Source organism: Convolutriloba macropyga, chromosome 1, assembly GCF_964194025.1.
Source record: "Convolutriloba macropyga chromosome 1, txConMacr16.3, whole genome shotgun sequence".
Classification (NCBI taxonomy): Eukaryota; Metazoa; Xenacoelomorpha; order Acoela; family Convolutidae; genus Convolutriloba; species Convolutriloba macropyga.
In genome coordinates, this window is record NC_134468.1 from 6,627,242 (window position 1) to 6,634,732 (window position 7,491).

Sequence of the window (7,491 nt, forward strand, 5' to 3'; positions counted from 1 at the left end):
ACCAAATCTAACATTTCATTAAATTTCAGAGTTTTAATAGTTAATTTTATTTAAATTTCATTTATTTACTTGGTTGGCCTCTGATTTTATGATCCCAGACCGGACCTAATGGCAACTTGATATCACTACTGGCCATGTCTAGTTGCAAATATATTCTGATTTTTCAGTACTGAGCAAATCTAAATCAAATCATACAAGTCTTCGTCAAAACTTGGATAACATTCGCAAGTTGATTCTCATGTCAAAACCAACTTTTCAAAAGTTTTCGTTTGACAATTTCGAATTTGGAAAAATTTTGTAACGTGCCACAATTTCGAGGTTAAGTTTCAGCAAATTTCCGATGGTCTTGAAAATTGATACCAAACTGGTACGATATGATACCAAACAGTACTGAACCCATAAAATCACAGTGGGTCATTTCAGGTAATTATGTGCCTTTTTCAGGCGTTTTTCTGCCGTTTCAGCCTGTTATAGGCCGAATGTCACAAAATTCTGCAATTTTTTTCTGACACTTGAATTGTCAGTTACGAAGCGTAAAAACGTGGTGAAACATGCTGCTAAAGTGATGTTTTGCGGCCAATTTAACGTTTTCTCGGCTACTTTAAACGTTTTTTTTGCTATTTTTCACGTTTTTCCAGCTTTTTTTGACGCTTTCCCGGCTATTTTTTACGGTTTTTTTCGGTATTCCGGTCGTTTTTACCAGATATTTTTGAAGTTGTTTTGACTGTTTTTGTCGTTTTTTAGACTTGTCAAGTCTTGGCCAAGACTTGAGTTAAGACGTTCATGTCTGAGCCAAGACGTACATTTAGACTGGCAAGTGTAAAACATGACATGATCATAGCTCTGAATCAATAATGATATAAGACTTGCAATTAGACGCGCCCAGTACTTATATTGGCTTGCTGTTAGGTCCGGGAGAACCCTCATTAGCCTTAGTTTCTTACCCTGCTTTGCCTAATTTTTTGTACCATTTTGTTATCCTATTGCGGACGCAAAAGTTTGTTTTTACTCTTTTTCATTAATTACAAAAATTATTCGTTTTGCGATGCGATTTTACAAAAAAATCTAAACAAAAATCTTAGTCGGCAATGGGCCTAGAAACTGATTCTTGGGTCAAAACCCTAGCAACAGGGTATTATGTTCCTTGGGCAACTAAGTTTTAATTTCTAGCATAAACTTAGTACTCCTCGAGCCTTTATTACATCATTTGGGCTCAAGCAGCAACCTGGTTTTTCAGAGCCTGATGCAGCGATATGCAGAATTTAGGGCTGATATGTACTCAGCACAATTTTAGACATTCGTAAACAAAGAATTACTCGTTAATTGAAACGGATATCTGACATTTTAATTTTTTGCCCTTCTCCATCAGAGTCACGAAAAATAGATAATAAAAAAGAGTTAATTTGTAAAATTTCAAAAATAATTTTGTGTAGTTTTGTGTAATCTGTCAATTATACACTAACCATCGGCTTTTGAAAATGTTTACTTTTTACAACTTCACTCCAAATAAAACATAAAATTGCTTGAATTCAAAATTTCCGATAATTGGTTGTTGTTTTTAGACTAACAGATAGTTTTTGTGACTCAAAAAATTTTAAAAGAAAATTTTTGATTATGTCAGAATTAGTCCTGGGGTTATTGCGAATGTTGAATATGGTTTTTATCAGCAGTACCTTATTTGATTGTATGAAGTCAATGATTTATCTACTCGAATGAAATAAATGCTTTTTTGCTAATTTCAGAGGAAAAAGTTTCTTCTTACAACGCAATTGGGCGATGAGAAATCAATCAGAAAAGGACAATAGATAGAAAGCAAAAATTGCGCCAGAAGATTCCAAAATGAAAATTATTTAAGATGCATAATGGCCGATTAGAAATGAAGACTCACGGCTGTCATACACGAAATATAGCCTAATGTATTTGGGATAGTAAAATAATATACAAAGTCATTTAACTCTTGCATTTACAAATCTTAAGTTAGTGATTTGTCTAGCATTTCGAACGTTTGTGTGGTCACATGTTGTCCTCTATGTGAACTACTTGTCTTTTCAGTTACTTTTTTTGTCAGCTCAATCTCTTCATTTTGCAAATAATTTAATTTTGCTCAATTAACTTCTAATTTCTGACTTGGATCTTTCAGTGAGTGATAGAATATAAGTTTTAAATTTCACTTTGTGACGTCCTTTTCAATTTTAGTATGAGCAAATTGGCTCCGCAAAATCCGTGCTGAAAACATGTAAGCAAAAAAGTGTATTTTTTAAAAAAAATTTTGAACACATCACATCCAAAAAAAAGACATTGCCCCGATACCCTTTATGTTCAGTGAGTTGTGAAAAATGACGATAAGACTTTTGCCAACACTTTGCTACATATTCAAATTTTCAAAGACTTTCAAAACATTAAAATTAATTTATTTGAGCGTATATTTTGTTAATTGTGTGGATACTATAATATGTTTCCATGCGTAGCACTTTTTGCGTATTTAGACGTTGTGTGTGTGTGTGTGTGTGTGTGTGTGTGGGGGGGGGGGGCTGCCACAAAGTTTTCAACATTTCGTGTCGGGAAAAAAGTCGACCTAAAACAGTCCTTGTAAAATCATGAAACTTCATCATGAAACTTAAAATCATGACCTTGTAAAATCGTGAAACTTCTTTATAGCGTTACAGCGTTTCGTATTGACTTAACTCTAATTTAACTAATAATCAAAAAATGGGAACAAGAATTCTTGAATTGAAGGAAACATTACTCTTAAATAATGGTGTACAAAATGACCTTGAACCAATCATTGTTTAATAAATAATTTTTGCTCTTCCTGCAGTAGTGCTCACAAAGCGTAGAAACATTTTAGTAAAACAAAATAATTTTACGATGACTGATCAAGATAGCAACTAGCTCATTGGAAACCCGCCATCCCACCCCCCCCCCCCCCCCAAAAAAAAAAAACGGACCGTCACTAAATACTTGTTTTCAACCCTAATGTTTTGTTTAATAGTTATTGAATAATTATCAACCAAATGAATTAGAGGCAGAAAATTTTCAATATATAACCGAAAAAAAGATAGGACGGAGCGAAGTAAAATCACGCAAATACAACTTCGCAAGGAACAAAAATATAATTTTATCAAGTGGACTCCTAATTTTTTCAAACAACAGAAAACAAAACTCTGAATTCAAATTCTTTCCGATTTGAAATAGTTTTAACCACTAATTTCCTTCAAGTAACGTTTTTCAAATGTATTTTTCGGATGATAAGCTTGTTTTAATTTCAATCAAACTTTGCAATATTTATCGATTACTTACAAGGGTGTGGAAGTCAATTTACAGGGCGATGAAAGTCATGAACTTTAAAACAGTTATCACATAAAAGCCCAAAAACTTTATGAAATGAAGCAACAATTGACTACCTTCGGAAAAATTTAGGCGCTAAAAGGCATAGACCGCATAAAACATGTGGCGCTCTGAAACCTTGGCCCGTGATGAGATAGCGATAGTATGAGTCGATTAAAACAAAGAATTAGAAAAACTGAAGAAAACTCATTTAAGGGACTCTATTGCAACGCAAGAAAATGATTTAAGGATATTGATCAGCTAATAAAAACTTTTAACAAAGATGACTTTCGACGGTGTGCAAAACGTATGACCCACAAAAAGGATAAACAAATTAAGAAAGCAGAGTTTAAACTTAAAGAAATCATACATTTTTCATCGAAAAAATAGTGGTTGTGAAAACGGCCTGAATCAGTCAGTAACAACTTGATTGATAAGTGACAGGTGGAAGCAATAATGATGATTTCAGGCTTTGCTAGAAAAGGTTCGGGAGCTGCCATTAGTAAGACCAAAATAAAGGTCGGCAAACGAACAAAAAATGCAGATATAAAATGTTCGCGAAATTTAGTGGTTTGTTCCCAAAATTACTTTTTAAAAGAAAAACAGTGTTCAAATTTGATTATATTAGGGAAAATATAAGAGAAAACAACAACAAAGTAACAGTTTTTTCCGAAACATAAACACTTTCTTTTTCCTATTGAAACCTCCATTAAACAAGAAAAAACACAAATCTATCATCAGAAAGGATTAAAAAAAAACTGTTTAATGTTTATTGGAAAGCTAACTGCACCTGCAATTACTTAAAATAACATATAAGGCAACAGAATAAATATAAAAAAATAAAAGAACTGAAAAATTTGACAACGTTTTTAAAAACACATTGTTATGGAATCAAATAAAACTTAGCGATCGAAACATGAGCACTCAAATGGGATCAAATCGCATCTAAAAAATTTCAAGAGAGCATTTAGTCATTGATATTTTTAAGAAGGCAATAGAAAGCATTAGAAAACGCCCAGAATTCAGAAATTGTCACACCTTTTATGACAAACTGTAGCAATGTTGAGAGTTGTGGCAATTCACTGAGAACCAAATCATGACGGAAGTGAAATTGCCGAAAGTTTAAAAGTCTCTCATAGCCAATTTTTCTGATTGCACACATTTTGTCTAACTTCACAACATAATTAACTTGTAAAAATATCACTTTCTCTATATACCTAATTGGTGACTCCGTTACTACTCCAAATTACTTCTCTAAGTTACCACTCAAATTTGACGATAATTTGACGTCAAAATGAAAAAAAAAGAAAACAGATAGAAAAAAGAGGGCACACGATACAATCTAGTTTCATAAATCTAGTTTTTTAAACTGATAGAAAAAAGGAGGACGCAAAATACATCTAGTTTTTTTATTGAAAGGATCTTTGAACATTGTATAGGTCAGTAGATTCAGCAATTCCCTCTCATTTTTTAAATAGAGGACAATTATTTTTGGCTACGTTTGAAAATGTTTAAAAAAAGCAAACAAAACTTGAGCAAAACTTTCCTATAAAATGAACAAAATAGTCAACAATATCCAAAATCAGCTTATGTCCAAAAAAATTGAAGCTTCAATAAATCAATGGACTGGGCAAATTTCAAGAAAACAACCATTAAAAAATTTTTCTACACTTTACGCGTTTTCTAAGGGTGTCACTCACAGTTCTCTGCAAGAAAAATTCTGATCGGTCAAAATTAACTTATAGAAAAAACAGACCCATGTGAGCGTATGAGTTTGGCAAATTTGTTTCGCGTATAATGAAGCAATTGTCCAATTACTACTACAAGCAAATTAAAGATAAATTTCAGAGGTGATATGGCAGTCAAGTCAACTAGGAGTCATTTTACCTATTTTTTAGAGTTTATAATAATTCTCTCCCGGGTTGACCACAATAAACCATTCTTGGCAACCATATCCAAGCCATATATGGAATTTATGGTAGCTTAGCAACCTTATAGTTGACCATGCAAAAAAATCAACATTGCTCAAAAAGCTTTTAAAACACCCATACATTGCAATCAGAGTAATGTGTGAAGAACAGAGTGGAGAAAAACTCATCAATACACTTGAAAAAAATTGAAGTTCATGGTTTCTTGGGAACCTTATCCAAGACCATACACATTTATGGTGCCATGTAAGACCATAAAAGTCAAAGTCAAAAAATACAAAAAAATACAGAGAACAGCTTAATTAACATCTTCTGACAACATTAAGCGTTCCAAATAAGCAAATTATGTTAGTTCAATTTTTTATTTCTGTGCAACCGTATCCAAGACCATAAATATTTATGGTATTGCACATGGTTGCCAAGAAATCCATGACCTTTCAGATTTCTCAAAGAGTGTCTAAAAAGCTTGAAATATGAAATTAATTTAGACATTTTTATAAGCAGAAGGCATATGTTTACTTCAGCACCATGTGGAGTTGTCAAAGAAAATAATAAAAGAAGAAGAGAAACAAAACGCCCTGAAAATTTGGCACAAATACCTTGTTTCTGGAGCCAAAACCGGTAGTAAAAACAACGACCACTCTTTTCACAAATAAAAGGCCATACTATAGTGTTTTTGCGGGAATTTTGCTCAGAAGGCATAATTAGTAACAGAAAGCTCATTCAATTATTTTTTGGTGAGCTGAGTTTCTGTATGTTTGCAATTTCTCTTTTGCTTCAATCTTAGAGATGTCTTGTTTCATTTCTCGGCAACCGTATAAGACAAATATCTAACTTTAAAGTAATGCATAAAAATTTATGGAAAAACTATGAAAGGGTATATTTTGTTTTGAATTCTTGGATGCCATAGAAAAGCCATTTATAGAAAAACAGAAAATCAAGTAAAACCTACAGTGGTTACTTTAATATGACATAATGACTTCGAAAAAGCAAATTCAGTTCGTTTTTATTTTTCTTGGCAAACATATGAATGTAGGAAACACAGAGCAACAATGCAAAAAGCACGTACTATACGTGGATATTTTGAGAATCATGGAGCTCTAGAAGAGGCATTTATAAGTTAAAAAATACAGAAAAACAAGTAAAAACTACAGTGGTGATTTTAAGATGACATTAAGTCTTCGAAAAAGCAGATTCAGTTCCTTTATAATCTTTTTGGCATCCATATGCATGTAGGAAACACAGAGCAACCATGCAAAAGTTACGTACTATACGTGGTTATTTAGAGAACCATAGAGCTATACAGGAACCGTTATGGAACCATTTACGGGTCATGCAAGAACTATGTATGAATCTTGTAAGGACCATGTTTGGATCATGTAAGAACCATGTAATTAATCGCAAAGATTGTGTTATAATTACCTTGTATGGACCATGTAATAACCTTGTTTGCATCATGTATAAAACATGTCGGGACCATATAGGAGCCATCAAAGAAACAAATAAGAACCATATATGGATCATGGAACAACCATGTAACTAACCACAAAGGTTTGTTGTAATAACTTTGTGTGGACCATGTAATAACCATGTATGAACCATGTAAGAAACAGGTCGGAACCATAAATAAATTTACCATGTAGGAAACTTGTAAGAACCATATATGGATCACATAAGAACCATGTAAATATCCACGAAGGTTTGTCGTAATAACCATATATGTACCATGTAATAACCAAGTAAGAAACATGTCGGAACCATATGTGAACCATGTAAGAAACATTTAAGAACTATTTATGGACCATATAAGAACCATATATGGACCATTTAAGAACCATATATGGGCCATAAAAGAACCATATATGATACCAATATGCCATAAGTCGTGTAAAGCGTTTAAAGCTGGAATGGCAGCATAAGCTTTGTGTGGGCGTTGAAAGAACGCACAAATGACCATATTGGATTCTTGGATGCCATATAAGAATCATATATGGAGATCTTGGCAATCATAGCAAGATCATATAAGAAAATTTTGTATGGCCTGTGTGGGAACATATATGTTTCTTGGATATAGTTGCCAAGAAGTGTCATCCCCAGCTTGCTTACTGTATCAAGTTCTTGTTGCCAAAGTTAGCTTTGTTTAATTGATGTCGATTTTTAAAAAAATGCATATTTTAAGAAAAAGTATTAGTTGAAATGAAAAAAGTTTCTTTTGCAAGGCAATTTTAAGATGAAA